This window comes from Spinacia oleracea, chromosome 5, assembly GCF_020520425.1.
Source record: "Spinacia oleracea cultivar Varoflay chromosome 5, BTI_SOV_V1, whole genome shotgun sequence".
NCBI lineage: Eukaryota > Viridiplantae > Streptophyta > Magnoliopsida > Caryophyllales > Amaranthaceae > Spinacia > Spinacia oleracea.
Window position 1 is genome coordinate 78,137,363 of NC_079491.1, and position 12,062 is coordinate 78,149,424.

Below are 12,062 nucleotides of genomic sequence, written 5' to 3' on the forward strand. Positions count from 1 at the left end.
TCCGATTCCGGAATTAATTTCCGTTTCGAACAAATATTTAATATTTCCGTTTCCGGAATTATTTTCCGATTCCGGTAATATTTCCGATTCTGACAATATTTCCGTTTCCGGCAATATTTCCGATTCTGGCAATATTTCCATTTCCGATAATATTTTCCGATACGTACCATGTTTCCATTTCCGGCAACATCTACGACTTGGATAATATTTTATATTTCCGATACGATCCATATTTCCGTTTCCGGCAATATCATCGTTTCCGGAGTATTCATTTCTTGCCTGTGACGATCTTAGCTCCCACTGAAACCAAGATCCGTCGGTTCCGAATATTCATAGATGGAGTATTTAATGCCATTAAATACTTGATCCGTTTACGTACTATTTGTGTGACCCTACGGGTTCAGTCAAGAGTAAGCTGTGGATTAATATCATTAATTCCACTTGAACTGAAGCGGCCTCTAGCTAGGCATTCAGCTCACTTGATCTCACTGAATTATTAACTTGTTAATTAATACTGAACCGCATTTATTAGACTTAACATAGAATGCATACTTGGACCAAGGGCATTATTTCCTTCAAGATTTTTATCTCTTACAGTAAAGTTTCATAGGTCTGTTCGATACTAGTCTTCCCAAAGTAAGTATCTATGCAAATGATTATGACATTGCCATGTCCACATAGTTCAAGAAACAGAACTATTAGTCATCTTGCATTCTAGTCGTCTAACGTTTTCTATGCGTCCATCTTTATAGAAAACTCCGACCAGGGACCATTTTCAACTTTTGAAATTCAAGTTCACTTGATAGACATTTCTTAGTCACAGGACTGGTCCTAACAGCCTTTCTTCAATATATCGTCAAATTGAAGGGACTCATCATTTAATACTAAACCAAGATTAAATGGAATATGAAAATACACTTCATATATGATAAATGTTCAACCCCATTGTTTTACAACCATGGGCCTCAAACCCATCTTTTAAAACAGTTCATGGAATTCAAAGCTATGCTTGATTTCCAGTGCTACAATGTGAGTGTTGCTTCTCACTTGTTGCATAGGTTTAGTTATCATGCTTTGCCAATCTTAATATCATTTTCATCGAATGTTCTTCGAGATAGATGATAAGATCTTTTGAGTATGTTTTTTTTGTGATCTAGTGTTTCTTGCTACAATAGTGGTTCTACGCATTCTGTAATGAAGAACCATCAAACCAGCAGACATGTGATCCACCCAAGTTCAGTGAAGAACTCTTTAACATAAACAACCCTGTTTTATTGCTTCTTAGGCAATAATTACTTTTACTTCAACTGTTTAGGTTGCTAGTGATGCTTTGGTTGGATTTGCTTATCCAAGAAGTTCACGGATATGTGGAAGACTTTCCATCTATATTTTAGAACATAGAAATTAATATTTAATTTCCCACGCAACAACTCATGGTCTCCGATCCATGTTGCCATTTCAAAACACGATGCTCTATAGCTCGTCCTTGTCAATGGTTAACTCCAAAGGAATCTTGCTTGATCCTTTGCCAGTGTTTATGCGTGTAGCATCAATATTTAGCATATCTTTATTTCCTTGAATCAAGAACTATTCCTATGTACCTTTTCAAGTACCATAAGTATTCTTGATCTCAATCTAGTTGATCTTCACTTAGATCAATAGAGATTGGTATATGTTCGTCATGCCTAAAGTCATACGATACGTTTTTGGCGATCCTCATATTATATCATACATGATAAATTCTTTTGCAGAATAATTCCCAATTGAATTCTATTCATGTAACTTTAGCTCATTCTAGTTTCAGTAGATACTAAATCCAGCTAAATTCTTTGACATATAATATAGGTTAAGAATCTTACTTAGATCGTTTGATGTTTAACTTATTAAATGCTTATACATAGTTCAAACATCTTTTACTGAGATTTATTCATATGGGTCGAATATCTCCAATTGAGTCTTTCGTGTTTGATTTAGTAAATGCCATTACTTAATCCAGAACAATATCATAAGATCATTGTAAATAGATCTTAATACCGAGTATGTACTAAGTTTCGCCATGGTCCATTATTGATGAATAATTTCAAATCTAAGTCATTAGCATTTGAATTTTATTTCACAATAGAGAGATATGTGTGTGATACACATAGGACCAATTAAGTTTTTATGTACTCCCACTAAACTTCTTATATATCCATAAGAATCATGTACATTTTATGAAACTAAAATACTTATTAGTTACACTAAAATATAGTTCCAATTCCCAATTGCTTGCTTAAATCTGTAGTTAGATTTCATAAGCTAGCTTTCCTTTTCAAGCATTTATTTGGATCCACAAATCCTATGACATACCATGTACATAGTTTATTCCAACATTTGATTGAGGAATAGGTTTTTTCATCCAATTGCCATATTTACCAATATGCAATCATTGCTTGAATTATAGACTTGAGCATTACGATTATGCATGAGGTTTCAACACAATCCACGCCGTGAATTTGAAGGAAATATGTCATTCACCCAAGGTGCATTAAGTCTAATACCAAGGTTCAGATTAATTGCGAACAATTAATTCAGTCAGATCAAGTGATCGGAACAGCTAGCTGGAGCAATGCTTCCGATCAGTGAGTTCTAATGAATATTAAGCTCACAACTTACTCTTGACTGAACCTACAAGGTCACACCAATGGCATGTAACAGATCACCGGATTAAATGAATCGGAAATTCATTTAATAGCTTTTCGGGAATCAGTTGGAAAACGTATTATATGATACGACCTTGCATCCGAATCGTATATCGTATCGCGAATATTCGTAAGCTAGGCGAAACGAATAAATCGTATCGTACGACGGTGATTCGTCGTATACGAAACGATAAATAATATATCGGAAATATATTAATCGCGGATACGAGGAGGCAACGCTGCCAGCCCAACGAGCCAACACTAGTACATAATTGACTTTATGTAACACGTGTTGGTAACACTTTTTGAAATGCAAAATTATTAGATTTATAAGTAACACTTTGGTAACATTTGTTTAGAATGTAACACTTAATGTACCACTTTTAACATAAGTAACATTATAAAGTAACACTTTAGAAATAGGTAACGTTTTATGGTAACACTAAAAAGTGTTACCTTATTTTTTTTTGAATTTTTTTAAATATTTACAATTGGAAAAATAAGCCGTAATGCCAAAATTCCCAATTTATCAAAAAAGTGATTTTAGCCGCCAAAGACAAAATAAATAGAATTTAGGAAAAATTCTAAAACCTTGATAAACCGCCAGAACATTAGAATACAAAAAAAAAAAAAAAATGGAATCTCTCTTAAAAGTTTCCTCTTCCCAAATAGAGGTAAGAATACCCTTAGGTTTAGTTTTTCAGAAAAACCATTTCTGTCGTCTCGATTTCATCAGAAAACCAGTTAGCGAATTGATATCTCATAAAAACCAGTTATCAGAAAAACCAGATCTTGATCTTGGGTTCCATCGAATTTGCGCTTCGATTTTCAGGTAATTTCTGATTTGTACGTGGTGGGTGTTTTAATTTTTTGTTATTTAATCATTAATTTTCAAGAATATATGTATTGCTAATCTAGATTATAGCGTTTAAAGATTTTGATTGGATTCTGAACAGTTATTGGCTTTAGCCATTGATTACTACCTTATTTTCTTCCATCAAATCCATGAGCGATTAATTTCTTCAATGGCTATAGACCCCAAATCAACAAAAGAAAAATTCATGGTCCCATCTTCATGTTTTGCGATTGTGCAGGCTGATGGGCGGTAGCGATGATGGGGGAGAGGTGTGATGAAGGAAGGAGACTAGGAGAGAGAAAGAATTCTAACGGGAAATTGCTTGGCCGTTTGTCACTTGAATTTTCCGACCATTGATTGTGCCCAATTAGGTAACTGAATTTGTTTTCGTAGAATTCACATCTCCAAACTATTCATTAATGGAGTATTGCCACTTCCTTCAAATTTTTCATACTCCCTTATTTGAATTTATTTGTTTTATCAATTGATTTTTCTGCAATTGAATATATACCGAGTAGTTTAGTTTAAAGGCCATGTTAACTGTTGTCAGTCCACATTATCTGATTCCTAATATAAACTTTATGTAGAGAAATTAAAGTTTGTTAAATTGTTACTATAGTACTATACTGAGGCTTGATGAAAGTGGGTATGTCATGAAGATTCAATGTTGTCAAAGGTTACCAATTGATTTCCTTTTATTTGCAAAGACTATGGGTTACGTATATCATGAGCCTTACCACGGATCAAGTGGCCAGTGTAAGCCTATAAGCTGTTGATTTTTATGTTTATGGGTTTGTGATCACAAATGTTTTTGTCCTTTATTTTGACATATAGGAAATATTATGATGTGAATGATACAACTAATTTTAATTACTTGACCAAATCCTGTGTTCTGTTTTTCTAAATACATGACACAAGCTTAATACGAAGTATTTTAAAGGACATCTTAATGTTTTGAGCTAACTTTCTTAATTTTCTCTCTCATTTTAGGTCCTGAGTTCCTGACTCGTTGCTGCAATCGGGTGATTTTGATGGATAATTTCTTCATGGGACAATGAAAGTACAGCTGATGGGCCATATAATGGTTATAATTACAAAGATGAAGAGGAGGACATACTTGTTTATGAACCTCATAGGGTCTGGATATACTTCTTTTCTCCTTTGTGTTACTTGAGATCAGTTTGGCATATTTGTTTCGTGTTGTGATCAGCAAAGTCTTTTGAATCACTCGTCGTCTCGATCTTGATCTTGGAATTCATTGAATTCCCGCTTCCAATTTCAGGTACTTTCTGATTTATGGTGGGTCTTTTTAATTTATTTTGGTTATTTAATAATTATTTCCAAGAATCTATGAATTGTTACAATCTAGATTATAGAGTTTAATTGAAATATTCTCCAGATAATAAGGAAATGAATTATTGAACCTATTTGTTTGACTGGTTGTTGGGAATTCATTCGTTTTTTACAGTTTGATGACTTCTTATTGCTATGTGATACAGAGAATATAAAGAATTAGGGTGGGTGGGGTTGGGTTTAAGGATTTTGAATTTTAGATAGAATTTGGACCTGGAACTTGATGTTTTATGAAGCTTGAGTGGTTCGTTACTTAGGCCCCGTTCGGCATTACTTCCGTTTCCTGTGTTTCCATTTTTTAAAACAAAAAAAAACAAAAACCTGTTCGTTGAAATTGATTTATAAAACAACTTTTCACATGATTTCACAAAACTGCAACGGAAAACCCAAAACCACTAAATGTGGTTTCCACAGATTTATTTTTACTTTCCTTCTTATTTCCCACCATTGCAGAATTACAAAATACAGTTAATGAAAAAATTTCCCCTCTCGTCACAGTTGCTTCTGTCATATTTCGCCGCCCGTTGTTACCTCCCGTCGATCTACTTTCCGTGCACCATCGTCGATGTCGCGGACGTTCGCCGTAAATCGATTAATGCTACCCTTACTATTAGAATCCATTAATTTCACTCTCTCTCCTAATTAAAATGTCCAATTAACTCCAACTGAATTGGTGATCGAATACAAAGTTCTAATATTCGACATAAAACCATGTTGATGTTGGGATGCTTAATCTGAAGGAGGATTGAAGTAGAGGGGGTTTAAAGAGTTCTGGATTATGGGTGATTGAAGGGCCTGCCTGGAGGAGATTGAGTGAGAAACCGAAAAGGTGACTTCTGAATCGCCCGACGATGGAAGAGAGTGACGGTGTACCTGTAAGAAGAATCAATGGTGGACAAGAAAATGGCAGGGAAAGGGGAGGACCGGATGAATAAATTAAAGGAGTCTAATTTTGCTTTCTTAACAAAAAAAAGTTGCTCACAGTTTATACATGTCTCTCCTTAGTAAAATAAACAAAGAGTGTACACGTGGTCTTTATACACTTACACAGCTACACATGGTGATATATCGGATTTTTCATGAAATGCCCCTGAGGTTTGCCTTAATGCACCAAATACCCCTAAACTTTCCAGAATGCACCAAATACCCTTGAGGTTTTAAAAAATAACACAAAATGCCCTTAATGAGCATTTTCCGTCAATTCCGTTAAGTCCCCGTTAGTATGAATTTACTTGTTTGCCCTTACTCACCATTTTCTCTACTAATCCTAATATTAATACTTAATTAAAATAATTAAACCCCTAAAAAACTAATTAACTATTATCTAAAAAAATTAAGCCCCTAAAATAATCTAATTAGCTATTAAAAAAACAAAAAAAATTGACCCCAAAATGTGAATCTGCTATTCTGCTTGCTTGCTTCTTCATTTGTCTTCATCTTCACCTTTGTAATTTTGATACGACATCTTCATCATCATCATCTTCTTTCTCATCTCAAACCACCATGGAAGCAATGACCATCACCATCCTATCCCTAATTAACCGTCTCTCCTCCAATTCGCAAAACCCGCCCCTTTTTCTTTCTCACTCTCGCCCAATTTCTCTCTCCTGTTCTTCACCATCACCATCACCATCATCATCACAAAACCCAACCATCAAAACCAAACAAAATCAGCCATTATATATAAGCACCCGGAAAAATTATTCACGAAATCTTCAATAAAACATACCCCATCTCCAACCTACACGGGCGACGACGGTGGTGGAGCCTGCAATGTGATTGGGGGAGACTACCATGGCTGCTCACAATGAACTCTTCCTCTTATTTTCTTCCAAACCCAAAAAATCAACCCAAAATATCGACCCAAAAAATCACCCAAAATTGAGAAATATTATCTACAAAAATCGAAGAGAAACACCCCTTAATTTGCAGATGATTCACAACAAAAAAAACACTCATAATTAGCAGAAAATTCGCAACCAAAAAACCCTTAATTCGCAACCATGGAGGAGGAGAGAGAAAACCCATTTTTTTTAATTTTTTGTTCGAATTTAAGGATCCATGGAAAGAAGGGGAAGGAAGCAGAATAAAGGAAAAGGGAAAAAAAAAAGAAAAAAAAAATAAGGAAAAAAAATTTGATTTGCAGACTCCCTGAGATTTTGGGAAGGAGAAGGAGAAAGAACAAAGGAACATGAAAGAGAAAAGAGAAAGAAAAACAGAAAAATTTTAAAAATTTAATGTTAACGGAGACTTAAATGAATTGACGGAAAATGCTCATTAAGGGTACTTTGTGTTATTTTTTAAAACCTCAAGGGTATTTGGTGCATTCTGGAAAGTTTAGGGGTATTTGGTGCATTAACGCAAACCTCAGGGGCATTTCATGAAAAATCCGGTGATATATTGATATTGTGAGGTTATATCACTCCCTTTTAGACGACAACAGTAGTAAAATATGTAGGCATAATAATTAATAATTAAAATTATAAAAAATGATAATAATAGCTAGCATAATTATTATGATAATCAACTTCTGTTTTGAGCGGTGACAAAATGTCTTTCAATACGATTTTGTTTTTGTTTTAAAAAACCTTAGCCTAAAAACTAAAACCAGTTTTCAGTTTTTACAAAACCCAAAACTCAAAACAGAAAATGATACCGAACAGGCCCTTAGTTAGTTGTTAGGATTTTTTATATGTTTTTTTGTTTGGTTATTATTCTAATACATTTTGTTGTATAAGCTTAAGTGACATTTCAGCATCAGTTAGGGTGGACTCTGCATCAGTGACGACATTGCTGGATTGAAACCATCAGTTGAAGCTTAATATGCCGATAATAAACCTATGTTGACTTCATATGAATTAAAATAGACGTGCCTTGAAGATTCTAGGTCTCAGGATGATAATTGGTAAGCATGGTCAAATAGATATTAGGACTTAAGAGACCCACATAATTAAAGTGAGTTAAAGAAGCGAGTTAAAGAAGCTCACCCCAATCCATTTCCAATATGGGAAACTGGTCTCTATTTAGTATGAAAAATAACAAGATTACATTGCAAGAGAGGTAGAGAGCTCTAACGTAGTAAGTTATGCTTCGAGTGATCGAGTCAATTGTTAGTTAAACTGGCACCAACTTTCCATTTTCACATGTTGTTGTTAGCACTGCAGGAGAGTAACCAACATATATGTATAGTGTGGAGTTACTTGGAGAATACTGGATATAACATTTGGAGACGTCTGTATTTTATGCACAAGACACTAAGATAGCGAATAGACGAGTAGGAGCTTGTATGTGTAGTAAATTAGTAGCATCCTTGTGTTTTAGGATTTTTAGATTTCTAATTTCTCATTCCCTAATTTTAGAGGATTAAGAACTCTAAGTAGCTTTTTAATCCTTAAGGAAAAGGATTTTCATTTCTTTTATATAATTCCCTTGTTCAGCATTTTTAAAAACAAGCTACGCTAGATGGTTGGATGAGATGTTGTTTATTAGCTGCTAGTTTTGTTTTTGCTAGATTTTGTTTAGTTTTGTTTGTTGAGAGATCTATTTTCCTAATTGTTTTTATGAAATGACATAATATTGTTAGTTGGGAGCCTGAAATAGTAATTTTTCTTATTATAAGCATAGTAATTGGTTGTTTGGAATATGATTCAATGTCTGTGTTGTTTATTTGCTCTACTCAGTTCATGACAGATCTTGAACTTCACTATCTTAAAAGGTATTCCTTGAAGCAATACTAGTTGTGGCCCCAGACTAACACCCTGTCTAATAGTCACCCGTACCATTATGTACCAAAATGTTAAACTAAGATTAGTAGGGTGCAAAATAGCAGCTCATTATAGTTGTTGCTTTCCTAAATCATATGAACATAAACAAGGAGAAAAAATACCTTCTGGCACAAAATAATATATGGAACTGTATCACCAGCAGACAACCAGTAGAGTAACCATGTTGTTTTAATCTCAATGCCACCAAGTCTGAGACGTAAGCACCTAGTACATACTATATAGCATATTGTATAGACCAGGTACGGAACGAGGTTTTCTTGTTATAATTACCTGGACATGTGGAAGATTCATGGGGTTAGATTAATATTCAAGTTCTTTTATCAATGATTTTATGATGATATGTTTCTCAAGAGATACTTCTCCATTTCTCATCTCTTTTTTGTGCCTATAATGTGTGCATATTTTCTTAGAAAGCGTTGCTCCTACCACCCATTACACAGATCTTGTTAGTCCAAGATCACATTCAGTACAAATAAAATCCCTACTTACAATTCTTGAACCTATCAAACCTTGCTAGATTTTAGAATAAAAAGCAGAATCAAGATTCACTAACATCATACAGAAATGAAATTGCATTATAGTTGGAATCAAAACTCAAGGTGAAAGTTTGGAGCAAACATCGGTATAACCATACCCCTAAAAAATAATCTTCCTCAAGCATAAGTCACGCTCCAACTACCTTGCACTGAAATTAAATTTAACATCAGGTCTCGGTTGGGATCTTCTCGTATATTTGAGCAGCAAACCCTCTGAAGTTAGGCCTGGTACTCTTTAAGATCCCTGCAAATTTCAGAAACTTACTTAAAAGGATATTTACAGCAAGATCTTAATCTTGTTGCATTCATCTATCATTCACTTTTTCATTCAACTCTGTTAGCTATCTCGAGTTCACCCTGACAATTCTTAAAACTTTCATGATTAGCATAATCTGGCAGATATAAGCATATGGAAGAATTGGTAGCTTAGTCATGCATTCACCTGTGAACCTATTAGGAGATTCTCTAACTTAATATCTCTGTGTATCACGTGTTTTCCATGACAGTAAATAAATGCTCTAGTCATTGATGCTATATACTGCACCCAAGTGAATATCTAAACAACAAACTAATTAGCATTCTTTACAACAGCAGAAGTATAAGCAGCAGTACAAACTAATAACCCATCCAATGTAAAATATTACTCCAAACCTCAGTAGAGAGCTCACACGAGAAGAATAGTCTGCAAAATAATTTTGCAGTAACTAAAGAAGCAGAGTGTTCTATTTCTATACAAAACTAAGACAGTACAAATTCTGATACTGTTTGCAGCCTGGTTAGGTTCTTGTTGTTTGTCTTCATTATTGCGATGGTGTCCTCCAGGTCTGAGACTGTTTGCAGCCTAGAATTCCATCCAAACCCCCTTAATAAAGGCCTTGCTATCATTCTTCCTGTAATTCATGTATTGCATACGCTTGGCACATCCCTTGTTTCGTCTTAACTTCTAGTGCTTGTATTGTAATGTCTGGTTGTGCTTTTCTTGATTATGGATGTTGGACCTTACTAATTTTATACTTCTTATAGGATCAAGATGATGAATTCGATCCGATAGCAAATGAAGATTAAGTTGACATTGAGAATCATGCACACGTAAAGGGAGACCAGTTGATGATGAAAGATAGAAGACATTTAGTTTTAAATTATACATTTTAGTTTTAGATATGATCATTTGGTTTTATTTTGAACATAATAATGCAATTCTTATAGATCGCACATCAAATATATTAGAGAGTTGTTTATTAGTTTAACCTTCAAAATGACATTTTCACATTCGTGCATGCAATAACTATTTCAGATTCATATTATTATTGCTATTCTTCTGTTTTTTTACTGCTGGTTGCTTGTTGTGGTTTAGCCCGTCTTGCTGTTGATTTGTTTAGCAGGCTGCTTTGGGTGCTCTGCTGTCTGTAGTCACGTGGCAGTAGCTGTTCGGTTTGGTGGCTTTTTCTTCTAAGCAGGTTATGCAGTTTGGTACAGTTCATGTAGATTGTCAGGTGGCATCAACTGTGAAGTGTTCTGTCAATCAGTCTATACGTGCAGGCAGTTTAGTTGGATGTTGTGCTGTGAAGTGTTTAGCAGCTGGTTGTAGGTTCTGCTTTTTCATGCTGTGTTTCAACTAAGAGTTGATTCCTTGTAGGCTTGTAGCTGCCATTTGTGTTTGTTTGTTAGGGAGTAGGCTGTGCTCCCTTCCTTTAGTTGGTTTTGTTGTTTCCTTGTTTGGAACTCATTTTGTCTCCTACTTTTGGTAATAAAATTGTTGTTTTACCCAATTTTTTTTATTATAGTATCATTATTTATTGTAAATATTATTGTTATTGGTGAACAAATTTTGTAATATTAGTTAAATTATTATATTTAATGAAAAGCAATACTTTGCAAGTGTTACAATAGATATTAGAAAGTGTTAAATATGTAATGTTACCTAATAATAGAAAAGTGGTACTTAATATTGAACAAGGTGTTACGTTATATGGTGAAAAGTGTTACCTATAATTCAATAAAGTGATACTGTAAATCAAAAAATGATATAAAAAGTGATACTAATGGTTAAAAAGTGTTACCTAAGATATTACGAGTAACACTTTTAAAGTGCTACAATAGTAATGGAAAAGTGTTACATAAAATTATTTTTGGTAACACTAGTAAAAGTGTTACCATATGTTATTAAAAGTGTTACCTAATAGAATAGGTAGCACAAGCAGATGTATCAGCCATAAAGTGTTACCTATAATCTATGGAAACACTTTACCCCCTTTATGTAACAGTTTTTCGGTGTTGCCTAAAGTTAATTATGTACTAGTGCAAGGCGCGCAAGCGCGCAAGGCTCACTGGGCGTAGCAGTGAGCCACCGCGCAAGGCCCATGCCTTGGCTGGGCGAGCGCGCATGTGAGGAGTAGCAGCAGCAGCGCACACGGCGCGAGCCAAGGCCCAGCGCCTGTGTGGTGCGCGCGTATGGGCTTGCTGTCCGGTTCTTGCCCTTGTGGCTTGGCCGGATAGTATTATAACCTAAGGGGTTATAATATTATTCTACACAAGTTTTCCTAACCTAATACACAATTCAGCTGCCACACACATCAAACCCTAAGGAGGATAGAGAAAACCCTAATTCTCTCTCAGCCTCCATGGATGTGTTCTTCCCAAAAACACAAACTCTTGAATGATTGTCTAATTAAGCTACGATTATCAAGACGGATCTGAACATGTCGGTGAACCAAGTAGAGGAACGACAAGTGGAGTTCTTTGTTCGTGTTCGTTGACATATTATTGTGGAAAACACGTTTCGAATGTAAGTTTGCTTAATCTGTGCTTTATACATGTTTCCTGGCTTTGGGGATTGTTCCGCACATGTTAT

At 34.9% G+C, this 12,062-nt stretch overlaps 2 long non-coding RNA genes across 2 annotated transcripts; one reads left to right on the forward strand and one right to left on the reverse strand.

Annotated features, from left to right (window-relative positions):
• The first annotated feature begins 3,273 nt into the window (after positions 1-3,273).
• LOC110777990 (uncharacterized) lies at positions 3,274-10,518 on the forward strand. The gene is made up of 4 exons (XR_002530638.2): positions 3,274-3,513; positions 3,776-3,908; positions 4,528-4,819; positions 10,235-10,518. It is a non-coding gene; the product is annotated as an uncharacterized lncRNA (long non-coding RNA).
• On the reverse strand, positions 6,209-7,146 carry LOC130460741 (uncharacterized). Its single transcript, XR_008920835.1, has 2 exons — positions 6,620-7,146; positions 6,209-6,502 (listed from the first exon to the last, which is right to left on the reverse strand). It is a non-coding gene; the product is annotated as an uncharacterized lncRNA (long non-coding RNA).
• Positions 10,519-12,062: the final 1,544 nt, after the last annotated feature.